The sequence below is a fragment of the Idiotropiscis lumnitzeri genome, chromosome 1 (assembly GCF_059441095.1).
Source record: "Idiotropiscis lumnitzeri isolate Australia: NSW breed Sydney's pygmy pipehorse chromosome 1, RoL_Ilum_1.0, whole genome shotgun sequence".
Lineage (NCBI taxonomy): Eukaryota > Metazoa > Chordata > Actinopteri > Syngnathiformes > Syngnathidae > Idiotropiscis > Idiotropiscis lumnitzeri.
This window is the reverse complement of record NC_142391.1, coordinates 42256999-42270990: the sequence shown is the minus strand read 5'-3', so window position 1 is coordinate 42270990 and position 13992 is coordinate 42256999. Positions and strand designations below refer to the sequence as shown.

Here is a 13992-nt window from a genome sequence, read left to right as displayed (position 1 = left end):
GGACTTACTGTGAAATGCAAGCCATGGCTGTGGTTGGAAACCTGCTGTGTGTGACTCAGATGGTGCAGTCATCATCCTGTACATGGGTGTCACTAAGCTAAATTACAGAAGAGCTGTTCAAGACAGCGCATAGGGAAATATTGGACTACAGATGGAAATCCATCAAGCATCATTTTACGGGTTGAAAGCATAAATGGAGGAAAGTAATCCATCACCGATTTCCTTTTTCCAAAGGTTTTTTTTCTTTTTATATATCACAGTACTCTCTACTCCCCAACACTATTTGCATAATGCAGTACTAGCAGTCGTAGAATCAACATCATTTTATACTTCTTGTCATGTTTGTGCACGCAAATATCTATTTTGGTAAGTGCACTACAGGAGTCCCTTTAAAAAAAAAAAAAGTGACAAAAAATTGATGCTCTTTCCTTCTAAAGCCCTAGATTCCATCACTTTCATGTTAAGCAGACATACACCAAGAGACTTCACTCAGAGACAAGACAGTTTCCTGTGTCCCAGTAACCTATTTTTGCTTTTAAAAGAATTGGACTATAATTAGACTGTATTCACATCCGTTTGCAATGTTAATGAATGGATCAACCCCCACACGCGACAAACATCCCTTTTCTATTTTGAGTGCTAAATGTTTCCACACAGACAATGACAAAAATATACCGAATTCCATGCATTAATTAGTCAATTAGGATGGGTGGCTGTTGTAAACCTGACTGAGGGCCAATACGTTATAATATATAGACATTAATAAGTGATAAGAATAATTAATTGATGGTTATTGGCCATCTCTTGTATTTTAAAGGAACAGACAAAATATTTCAAAGTCAAGGTTTCTTCTTTTATTGTTTCATTCTTCTGAGATTTTACTTAATGCTGCCGGACCTTAAAAGTCTATTATATCAAAAGTAAGCAGTCAAATATGAAAATGGCGAGTTGAAATTTGAGCAGCTTTTTTTCCCTGAGCAAGTCCATCGATTTAAAACTCTCATAGGGCAACCACAAAAACATCCAACTTCATCTTTTGCTCCTCATTCATTTTAATAAGCTTTCGAAATGACGCGCCCCTGCGCATCTGTCAAACCTAATTTGGTGTTATTTAGTTTTTGTCAACAAAACATAAAACTGCATTGCTTTCTTCCCCATATATACATTTTTTTCATGGAAGGCAATCGAAAAAAAATATGACATTTATTATTTTTTTATTATGTGTTTATTATGTATCACAAGCTCATGCTCATCGATATAAAAAATGAAACATTTTATTGCCAGCATTGCAAGGTTTCCACAACCTTTCTTTTTGTTTATTTAAATACATACTGATTTTGTATTCTCCCCAAACAAGGAAAGTATGGGGCTTATTAAGGTTGCTTGTTCAGCTCAAAAACAAATAAACCTCATGGTGCGCATAAAGGTAAAAAAAAGTGTCTCATTAGGACAAATCTCTAGGGAAGAATACATTCATACAGCAAAACTCTAGCTGGCTTCTGCGTAAACGTTTGTTTGGGCAGAGGAACTCTACTGTTTATGATTTATGCTCATGTCCAGCCCCCCAACAGACTCACTGCCATAAAAGCAACAACACACAGTTTATGACCATTGCAGTTGCGAACAATCCTTTATCATACACCTCCTCAAAACAGGTATTTTGAAGTATTTTAAAATTTGTTTGAATGCGATAGCAGCATTGCTGGGCAGTCCGTCAAAACAGACGGAAGGTCTGTCAGTCCGTCAGTGATGGACTCCCGCTTCGCTGGCGGACTGATGGAAACTTTGAAACACTTAATGGAATAAGCGTCGACTGAAGCGATACTCAGCAGTCACTCAAACAGTCACGAACCGGAGAAGCAAACATGACCTATATAATATATTGAATCCTCAGTTTCTTCAAAGGAGAAGCCTCACTCTATAACAGAAGGTGATTTTGTCAGATTATGCCTCATTTTAAATGTTGATTTATCTTGGAACAATGTTATCTGATTGCCGTTTTATTGCCATGCCTAATCAACTCATGGTAAATTTTTTTGTGACTCATTCAGTGGATCATAGCAAACCCACGTTTCGGGATGTTTTTCTGGACTACTTGAAATAATAATAATAAAATTAAAAAAAAGAAAAAAAGAAAATTGAGAGTATAGCCACTGCTCCAGGGACCATTATGTGGATAGGTGCATCAGACTATTATCGGACAGCAGTTCTGTGGATTCATGGAAAGGATTTGATGGCATCCATCATGGTGCTGTGATGGAAGAGCTCCAGGAGAAAAGGTTACCTGCATCACTAGCAATAATTGGAAATTAACAATTTTTATGAATAAGGCCGGAGGGTTGAGGCCGGAGGGTTGAGGCCGGAGCCATACCGGGATAGCGACCGGAGGGCGGGGGACCGATCGGCAAAAAATTGTCAAATGCCTAGCTCTGGGTAATAGTATGTCTGTATCTAATGCTTACATGTGAACACCTTGTTTCAATTTGTCAAAACTTTCCATTGAGTAAATCACACTAAAAATGGTCTCAAAATGTGAAACTTTATGCAAGCATTATCCTGCACCAAAAACCCTTAAGTTGAACTGAAATAACAATGGGACTCTATAGTTATTTCACTATGATGACTGACAATGTTTTGACCAAGATTTTCCTGTCAGCAGCAAATATCCCCCATGAATACTCAAGAGGCTCGTAAAGCCAGCAGCAAAGCCCTTCCGTAATACCGTTGCCGTTTCATGCATCGACAGCCGAGAAGATGCATTACACGGTGTGTCATATATTCTAGCAGGTACTTTGAGGATTTGGGGCTGCAGATACCAATTATTTGCTGTTTTAATATGCAAGTATGCCAGTGATATTGCCGTGCGATCTCTCTTTTAGAAATTGTTGTTGCTTTTCACACCAATTAAAAGACAGCAAATAAAATAGTGTTGCAGGTGGAATTAAATCTCATTCATCCTGAGAGACAAATTGTACAGTGTGCAATAATATCAAGTTTATTATCACATTCTTTAATGGACATCAATCAGGACGTCAGGAAAGCAGGTCTTTCATTCCCCATCTCTGCCCTTTTTCATGTTTCCAGAATGTGGTTTTAGCATTTTCTTGCTGAAATATGCATGGAGGCAGCATATGCTGCTCCAAAATTTCTGTATCCCTTTGTAGCATTAGATGTCCTACTAAACGAGGACAGGTTACTGTTGCCAAGGGCATTGACATGACCCCTTAACATAGAAGACCCCAGCATCTGGGCCTATTGCTGTTAAACAGCTTGGGTGCTCCTTTTTATGTTTGGTTCGGAGCACAAGGCTTACATTTATTTCTTCCCAAAATGGAAGTATTTGACCATGGTTGAAAGAATAAAAAGACAACTAAATATAAAGTGGCATTTGCAAATACAGTCCTGTCTGTAGTCAACTATGAGGGGCCTGAACTCCGGACTCAATATTCTGGACGTTTTTAATGACAACAACAGATTTTTACGTGATTTGTGTAAATGGACAGACAAAAAACGTTATTTCTTACTGGGTTGAAAGAAATAATGCATATAAAACTTCTGTGAAAAAATGTTCCTACTGTGGCAAATCATTTATAAAACATTTTTCTTTATGCTGACCAATGAGTTGAAATATGTATAGTCCAGACATAGGCAAATGGCTTTTTAATCCGTCCCGCCGAATTTAAAAAAAAAAAAAAAAATCAAATATCCCATCATTTCCCTGCAATGCCGGGATTCCCCAGTAGATGACGCACTGACTGTTGGTGGCCCTGTGTGGGAGTGCAGTGTGTCTGGCAAGCCACACCCACTGTCTTTCTGCACAAAGAATGCCAAGTCTTGTTCCACGGTGACGTCATTGCCTCGTGCAGGCCGTCACACATGCGCAAAATAAATTTCTGTGGCTGGAAGCGACTTTGGCATTGTTACAATATGTATACATGAGCTCAGTTTTCGAACGATACTTAGCGATGACCGCATTCATAATTTCATATGGGTGAAATAGCGAAAGCTTGTGGTGAAAATGGAGCGATTATTATGTGTCGGGTTCTTTCAAATCGTGAATTTGATCCCAATTATTCACTTTGTTCTCATTACTTCCAAAAATGTTCTCGTTATTACTCCAGCGATTAGGATAATCGATAGATGGGAATTATTTTTTTTAAATGTTTTTTTTACTTCTTTCAAGTTGCCTTCGAACTTATTGCACGGTGTGTGGTAGGCCTTGCAGTCTTGAAGAACAACTTCACAATTAGGAACAATGATACCATTAATACAATTATTTATCTTTGTCCCTTGTGTTGTTCATTGCAAAATGTTTGCTTCACACTGAACTTTGGAAAATTAATTTGTTTACATTAATTATTCTTTAGTAATTGTAATATTTACACCCTCCATCCTATGGCTCATTTCGTTTAACTTATTGATGTGTTGTCATTAGTCATATTTTATATAGTGCAATAATAATAGTTTAAGTCTTATTTTTTCAATTTTACTGTTAAATGAATGAACATTTATTACCACAAATCGAAAAAAAAAAGTACAGAGACTGAGCATTGAGGTGTTGGATGGGAAAACATAAGGAGAGGACTTGTATGAACAGGTGTGTAAATGCCAAATCTTGCATAATGACCGACACAAATGTACTACCTGGATGAGAGCTATTTTGCATTTGAACGCCACAGTCTTCAGTGCACACTGTTAATAAATGGGGTTCTTCATTTCTTTGTGTGTGCTTACTGTGTGTGTTATGAGGTTTACACACGACACACAACGCTTTAGTGGCCCAAATACTCAATCCAAATTGTTCCTGCCCCAGTCCCACTTTCAAATTTTAGATTCCACTGTGGCCCTCAAGTCCAAAAGTTTGCCCACCCCTGGTATAGTCAGACAAAGTAATAAAAAGTACAGATTGAAAATAATAATAAAAATCTTTTGAAAAAAATGTGTTCCTGTACAATGATTGTACGACAAAGAAATCTTACAATGTTCACTTTCTTTACACAAAAAAATAAAGAAAATATTTAATGCAAGAAAGACAATTACTGGAGATTGTATTAAGATGAATATTTCATAGGTGTGTTCATCTTGCGGCTAGAAAGAACAACAAAAAAAGGAAAGAAATAAACCTACAGTATAATGAACAATCTAAAAATATTTCAACCCTGATGAGTATGAAGTTCTGATACGTATGAGTTGAAATTAAACACAGCAAACATAAAAGCCAATTAGACACCCACAATAAAAGCACTGAAGTCTTAAATGACAGGTGACTCATCATTAACTGATTCATTGTAGTGAAATCTGAGCTCGCCATTATGTTGAAGAACAGCCACACGAGCATGTAACATGATCAATGGTATCGCCGTCCCTCAGACACCTCCATATTACAGCCAGATCTCTGTTGCATTGTGAAGATGAATGACGTACTTTCATCATTTGTCATGTTAAAAATGAAAAGACTACAGGGTTTACCATGATCCTCTGACTGAGTCACTAAGGTTAGTCAAAGACAACAAAAGCACTACACCAAAGCAGCACACATATTGACTTACAGTGAAATGGCGTCTCTTTTGACACTTGTCTTAATTTCATTTTAAAAGAAGCATTTTAAACCTAAAATGGCAATTCTCTTTTAAATTGCACGTTGAAAGGGTGCAGCCAAACAAAAATTCCAATGGAGGATCATCATTGCAGGCTAGTAACATACTTGCGACATCACCGGGGGCTTGGTGGCCATCGGGAAAATATGAATTTTCTCTAACGGCCGGTGTATTTCCAAGACGGTTGTGGCCATCACAGCTGCCAGCAGCCATCTGCACCCCGTATCAGCGATTACATTTCAATGTGTGACAGCAACACGCCGGGCTGTGCAATTAATCGGAATTAAATTACAATTCAATTATGACACTCAACAATTACAAAATTGCCATTGTAAAAAGAGATTATTATATACAGTATATATTAGTATATAAAAATCATTGTTAAAATCGTACTCGTTTGACAATGTCTTGAGTTTGAAATCTGGACGTTCTATTGAAATTGTTTATTTAAATATTACAACAGTTCTATGGCAATTTAAGTGTATAGCAAGTAAATGCCAAGGAAACCATACACGGATTTATACTTTTGCATCTTTTTTAAAATTATAAGATAAAATAAATTTGATCTGTCTTATTGTTGTTTCCAATTATCCATTTTTTTTCTGTACCACGCGCCAAATAATAATTATTTATAATAATAATTTTTCAATCTTGCTAAAATAATCATGATTAATATTATTTTCATAATCGAGCAGCGCTACAATATATTACCAATATTCCTGGTCATTGTCACTGCGGTACTGTATTTTAAGCAGTTAAATACTGTTCTGTGGCTATCACAAATCTTTTTTTAGGTACTTCAATCATTTAAATATTTGTACATGCTATTGGGTCCAATTTTTGTCACTGGAAAATATAAATGTCTTGGAATAGGAGAATAAGCAGCACATCTGATTCTCATGCAACAATATTGCTGCTATTACTGTCATGGTGAGGCATGCAGGTGGACAGAAATGCAGGGACAGATTCAAAACTTTTTTTTTTTTTCAAAAACAACAAAATAAAAAAAGCAAACAAGAAAGTGGGATGATGAATAATACTAAATTAACAGAAGTCCAAAACAGCACTGCTTCAAGTAACACAAAACACATTAGGAAAAAGGACTTGGACCGCAGACAAACGAACAGCAACTTGACGTAACATGGACAACGGACAGTGAACCGACAAGGAGCGAAAGAAAGAAGGAAACTACAGAGAGACAAATTGACGACACAACGAGTAACACCTGGAGAAGCGCACTGGGATGACAAGCGCAGGTGGACCCAGACATGGTTGAAAAACGACATAAAATTTGTGCACACATAATTTCATGATTTCCCTTTCATTGCACATTGGTTGAAAATGCCAACAGAAGTTTAAGTCACTAAGTGCTCCATTTCACATTAAGACGTTATCGTTAGTCTGACATAGTTTGAAAGGAATGCAAAGTAAAGCATTTTTTTCCACAGATTTAGTGCTTGATCCACCTGTCAAAAGTCGCTTCCTATTCATGTCTTATTTCAGAATTAAAAAATATGCGCGCTTTATTCTGATGGGTGGAAAGCTGATAAGGAATATTAACAGCCTTCTGCTACCTGATGTCATCTACCTTTTAAAACAAAAATGATTCCCATTTGTACATTGTGCAATACTGTAACTGGAATGCTAAGAGGACCACCATGTTCAAAAGTGTGGCGCACTTGCTTCCGTGCGAGGTATCCGTGTTGAGCTTAACGGAACACATCACCACATATTTGAGTTTCTTTCCTGCTGTGGAAGCTGTGAATACTTGAGCCGCATGGCGTGCCACGGTAATCATTAAAGACTCAGCACATACTACTACTCTGCAGCAAAGACACTGGGGGACATCTGTCATTGAGATGAAGACGAATGTAGGTCAGCGTTCCTCATGCCTTAGCTTCGCAGGGCCTGATTAGAGGAGGAACCTGCATAAGACCACAAGCAAGTTACACAATATTTGGCATTATTTGCTCTTGTTAAGGCCTCCTGATTCGATGTCCTTCGTCGCTGGTGATCCTTACACTGTGTCTCTTACAACAGCAGAGATTGGATTGCCCAACTGTCAATCATTCATAGGCGTTGATGTGAGCCCACTGTTAAACATCCCAGACAGATGGCCAGCCGCCACTCGCGCACACCCCCTTCCAGTCCCTTGGTAAGAGACTGTAAGCTCCTTAGATTTTTTTTTCCTGCTTATCACTAATTTAGTTTCTTCTATCAAAGCGATCATAGTAATTATTTGTATTTTTTTTATCACCAAAACGCTTAAGGAATGTTTTTGCAATAAAGTCAGCAGCTTTAATTTCCATTGCCATGTAATGATGTGATCGTGCAACAGCTGAGAAATGTGTGGAAAAGTATTAACGAGTGCATAAATCCGCTGCGGTGCTTAAGACAATAGCATGTGAGGGGGCTGAGAGATGGGTATAATTTGGGGCAGGGCAGCGACCCCCGACACCCGGGCCAAGCAGGCAGCATTGAAGGAGGCTGAGCCAGAGCAGGTGTCTGTGCTGACATCTGCTTCGGGTCTCTGGGGAAACGCAAGAACCCTGCGGCTACAGCGCTGACTATGCCACTGGAGTGCCCTGACTCCCTATAAACAAGGTAGACATCTTCTTGCTTCACTTTCGGGATCCAGACGGGTCAATCATTTGCAGTGTTTTGTTGGGAACTGCTCATTTGTGACTTTAATAGGAAGCGGCTCTTTTGTCGTTTTATAATTTGATAACATCATTTCGCAGAGATGGAGGGTGGTTCTTTCAAACCGAACTGCACAATACTTTTGCTTTGTGTTTCCTTTCCATTTGTGACACATTCTATCTTTCATATCTTGATTCTCAGTGTACTTTAATCCATGAAAAAAAAGTTTTCATGCAGAGGATTCGACCCAGATCTCTTCCAGACATTAAAGAAAGAAATCGTTGGATGCTCAGTCTCATGTAATATTGATGCTGTCATGTTTACTCATCAACCCACTTTTCTCTGAATCTAATCAAGTTGACAAACCCTCAAGGCTGTTGATTCAGGCGCGCCATCGATCCAGGTTTGCCTTCTATTGACCCAAGTGCATTTCTAAAAGACTTTGTAGTGTAATCAAAGCCTCTCTGGACTCCCTTACTTGTGGCTGACTTGCGCTGAGCAGCTGTAACAGATACAAACTATTTTTCACATCAGAATGTCTTGCTTTGTGAGTTTGCCGAGCAGGAATCGATCCCCAAGACCTCCTTTATAGATCTGGCTCGATTGTAATAGGACAATGAATGATGTGCAATGTGGGGGCGGTAGGAGGATGATGTGTTGAGGGAGTTGAGCTGATATTGAATTAGGAGGACACGGGGGGCAGCTTCGAGGAGTACCTGATCGAGATTCTGAGCATGCAGAGGAGTGGCATTGAATCCCACACATTGTGTGAAAAAACATTTTGTATTTGACCTATTTCAAAACTCAGTGGAAGAAATAATGGATTATAAAGTGTTCCATGTCAAGATTATACATGTGAAAATTAGAAAGAGCAACCTTTTCTATTGAGACTTGAAGTGCTTGGAAATATCAGCATATGATTGAAATAGCAATTGGAAAAAGGCATTGTGTCTTGATGAAGTGTCGTGGCAGTGGCTTGCTCTCAAGCAATGTGGCGCCAGACATAATTTCATTCTGATCACGCAACCTTTTCTCTTGAGCCAACACAGTGTCTCGGCATCGCCCCGTTTCCATTAAGCACCTGTAAATACCAAAGGTCAGGAGGTGAAATTGATCTTATGTTCGAGAGCTTTGTGTGTTTGTATGGTGAAGATGCTTGAACATCAGTGGAATTTGCTTCTGCTCAAACACTGGGAGCTTTGAGCCAATTCAGGTGATAGAGGTTATTCTTAGTTTGGAATTTATTTCAAAGATGGGAATTTTATACTGTACGAAAGGTATTAAAGGTACAGGTTTCAAAAGGATACAGTGACCCTTACCAAAGATCCTTGAAACCTTCACGCCAAATCTCCCCTGAGGAAAGTCCCCTACAAGTCCTTGTTTCTGTGTATGATGATAATCATGATAATAATCAATAATATGTATTCAAGTCAGATGATGGATTTTCTGAGGAAGTATATGCTAAATTGTGTTTTAGGTTAATTTTTCTCTAATTTGTGCAAAGGCAAGGTGTTATAATAAAAGTTGACTCCTGCACGTGCAAATTCACATTTAATGCAATTCATACCGTATTCTGATATCGCTGCTATACTACTTTTGAAATGAGTCTGCTGAATTAATTGCTAACAGTTCCTTTCACTTGATGATGCCAAGGTATAGCAGAAAGGCACCATGACACACATTCACAAATGCATTTCTGAGCTGTAATTTCTGGGGGGGATGATCCGTTAACGAGTGAGTAGCATTAGTGTTTTTGTTGAGACAGGGGTCCCTCCAGCCTGAAGTCAGCTGATCTGGCATCAGTCTGTCTGGGGACAGGATTAGGGGGACTGTGGAGGTGAAGACTTGCTGTTAGATCAACAGACACTGGCTGAACCATTCATGCAAACAAGCGCATTAGATTAGCAACAGAAACACTTAGCTCCACTACCACTTAGCGCGTGTCACTCCACTGTATTATAAATTGAGCAGGATCTTTATTCACTCAATGGGGATTGAATATGATATAATTAGACCGACAACATGTGAGTAACCATACATGTCATATGCTACAATAATCGAGAGATGTCTCATTGTGTTTTTTTCCCAGATTTACCAGATCTTGAGTCGCTGAATATCGTCAAATACTTATTTTAGTAATATATTGCACATAATCACCTTTTGACAGTAGAACACTGTGAAAATTATTTTAAGTGGGCCGGCATGCATCATCTGAACCGCTTTTCCTCAAAAGGGTCGCAGGGGTGTTAGAGCCTATCCCAGCTATCTTCGGGCAGTAGGCGGGGGACACCCTGAACTGGTTGCCAGCCAATCGCAGGGCACACAGACACGAGCAACCATTTGCTCTCACACTCACACCTAGGGGCGATTTACAGTGTCCAATAAACATGCCATGCCTGTCTTTGGAATGCATGTGAAAGAAAATGCTCTCAGTGGGATACGGGACTGGACTGGTTTCTGTTAATCGAACCCAAACAACAAACTGTTTTTCTTTTTCATGTAAGCGAGATGATCAAGCGGCACATCATTAAAGAGATCCTGCCACCTTTGCATTTTCCAGTGCACGAATAAGGGCAAGAGTTGTGCCAGGACGACTCTCCACTTCACCATGACTGCACGTCTGTTCACAATGCCCTAAGCATCTGACAGTTCCTGGCTGGGAAGAACATTGTTGTGCTGGTGCAATCTCCCTACTCACCCGACGTTGCTCCACGTGATAGTTTTTTCCGCTTTCCCAAGCTCAAGGGGCTCATTATGGGGACTGGATTCGAAGAAGTGGATGACATCAAGATGACCGTAATAAGGGAGGAGCAGAGGAGTCTGGAAGAATTCTTCCTGGAGTGCATCAAGGCATGGCACAGAAGGCTGAGAAAGTGTTGTTGGACTTCAGGTGGATTACTTGGAAGGGAAAAACCTCTGATCTTGTGTGACACCTGTCCTGGATATTTTACGACACACCTCACATTTGAATTTCTCTTCTAGATACAACGTCTACAGTGTTTCCAAGGACACATCTGTATATTCCTATTTGTGTTACTACGTTACTGCTATCCAGTCAACAACAAACACAAAAATATTTGGGGGTCAATCGGTTTTCCATGGTGATCTAAAGCAGGATAGAGCGGAAGATGATACGTGGGTTCAAAAGTGGTAGCCTAGCCAGTTTGAATATCGAGTAGACCAAAGCTCTCTCTCACATGTACGCACACACATGGGCAAGCACTCATGCACGCACCCCTCCAGCAACGAGATATGCAGGAGATTTAGTTTCCTTTTGAATATGTAATGAGTTTAACAGGCATACTGAGCTGGTGGTAGACTTCTGGCAAAGCAGCTGTGATCCATGCAGCAAATACAGGATTATCTGCAACCAAAGATAACGCGCACAACAAAGCTTGGGAAATAGCTTCAGGGAGAGGAAACCATGGCCATTCGGCAGTGCCAGGCCCTCACAGCCAGTTGATTGGAGTGTGCCTTTCCATACACACGTTACCTTTGCATGCCTCCAGGCTCTGCTCCACTTAAGGGTAGGTGGCCTTGGGGGGGACGATATTGGCTCAGCAGACAGACACGCATATGCTTACGTCTTTAGAGGATACATCATATAAGTTCTAAGCTCTGCTTTCCATCAACCCAGCTTTGATCTCGGTCAGGCTCCCGGTAAACTGAAGGCTGATGGAGTAATGACATTCATCAACACAGTTACTGTATTAATCTGTGAGCAATTTTGCTACTTCAACCTTGAAAGTATTCATTTAATGGTTACAATAGATTATTATAATTAACGTACAGTCCAGTATTGTATAATACATGATTTACTGCAGGAGTCAAATCCAAACCCTTTTTGGGGTCTTAATTCTGCTTATCCCATGATGCAAACATTTCTGGTTACACCATTAGAGGAAGTGGAAGTATTTTCCTGGATAGAACAAAAATCTTCCATAGCCACAAATGACTCTGACAATCGTTTTTGTTGGCACACTTCAAGCTTACTGAAGAAAACCCTTTTGACTCTCTGAGAACTAATAACCCATAACGAAAATCCTGAAACCACTTTGCAACTTAAAAGATGACTCAACTCTAAATACATGAACATGAAATTCCACAGTTTGACAGCTTAGCTTTCTGTTATGGCTGTCATAATTATTATTGTATACTAATAAAAACACTTTACAAATCAAGCGCATGTTCATAAATATCTAATCTGTATCTCTGTGACCAGTCCCGTGTATACTGAAACAGGTTTGTCTCCTTGTAACTGTAACCAGTGAACATTTTCCTTGACCAAATTTACATCTTCAAGCGGTAGCATTGCTGTGGACTCACGAAATGAAAAAAAAATCATGTGTGGAAATATTGCTTGACACACATAAGATTATGTGTCTGTTTGATTACAAGCAAATAGTGCTGTATATAAAATTATGTACAGATCATGCGTGTGTGGACCAAACGCATTTTCCGAATGGAGTGGACTTTTTTCCGAGGGAAAAAAAACAAAAAAAACTGCTTCACCGCTGTCATGGCTATGGTCTCAAATAATGAGAGTCGAATCAAATTGCTGTGGTGTCACCACTATGCTGCTCTTCGGGGGCATAATTGCGAGCTATATGGGAATTGTCATATCACACTCCTGAATCGAGCTCATTTAATTGCTCAACTTTTCAAAAACTATTCCAACATAACTAATTGTGTAGTGACATCAAGGACTGTGCCGCTTCCCAAAGTTGGTCAGTGTGTGTGATGATTTGCGCATCACTGAGTGCAGATGTTTCAAATTAGCCCAAGGGGCTTAGGTGAGCAACGGTTTCCCCTCATAGTTTTCTGTACCACCTCCATCTCCTGTTGTATGTGCTAATGTGACAAATATAAATGTAAAATGTATGGCACTTTGTTTTCCACATTTTGCTGTTGCAGCAGCTGTACTCCAAATTGGATTTTATTCTTGTGTGTGTGTGTGTGTGCGTGTGTGTTAGTGGTGGTTGCGCGCTGCATTAAGCCATCTTTTGCTTCCTGACTCTCGCTTGACTTGATCTAGTGACCCAGTTAGGAGACCAGTAGTCTCCCAGTCTTTGTCAACACTGGCCTGGGAGTAACAACATTTACCATGATTTGCTCTAAAAAGGGATTTCCTCTCAAGAAAGTCAAGAAGTCCTTCCAGGCTAAGCCCAGCCTTGTGTGACCCATATTCTCACCCTAATCATGAAGCATCCAAGCGTTCTTGCTCGCTGGCGTTTTGGCAGTGGGAGCTGGCAAAACGTCTATCTCATTTCCTGCACTGGGCATAAATGAGACTTTAACTTACATCAGTCATTTGCTGTTCGCACTTATTTTAGTATTAGTAAATGGAAAAAAATATTTTTAAAAAAACCACACACGTTGGCATTCTTCTCTTTGGTCGTTTTTCCAACCATTTTAGTGTTTTTTTTTTTTGTTTTTTTATCTTTCAACTAATATTGGAACCAGAAGACTGTTGCAATGAATAAATTCTCCTTGCTTCCTTTCTCTTGTATTTCTCTGAAGGAAGACTCTGTTTCTCCTCACTTTTTCCGCCCTTTTTGCTCCCCCTATGAGAAGGTGGCATTCTGCCTCAGGATAGCCTGCCAGTAGAACCAAACTCGTGCCAACTCCTTCTCATTCACAGAGAACAAATGGCTGCATTATTCAGACAGCCGTCACACTAGAACAGCACTTCCCGGCTGCTGAGTGACACACTTGTGAAGAGATACGTTTACTGTTCAAATTAGATCTATATGCC

General features: G+C 39.6%; 2 protein-coding genes across 3 annotated transcripts in view; one reads left to right on the top strand and one right to left on the bottom strand.

Moving 5' to 3' along the window:
- The window catches only part of LOC148344688 (methyltransferase-like protein 27), an 88808-nt gene that overhangs the window by 40233 nt on the left and 34583 nt on the right, over nt 1-13992 (bottom strand). The window lies entirely within an intron of this gene.
- tncb (tenascin Cb) overlaps nt 8065-13992 on the top strand; it is an 85316-nt gene continuing 79388 nt past the window's right edge. The window contains exon 1 of one of the 2 annotated variants that reach the window (XM_088301597.1): nt 8065-8201. The gene's annotated coding sequence lies outside the window, so the exon portion shown is untranslated. Of the gene's footprint in view, nt 8202-11736; nt 11765-13992 lie in introns of those variants that run through there. The other variant, XM_088301598.1, reaches the window with a different exon arrangement.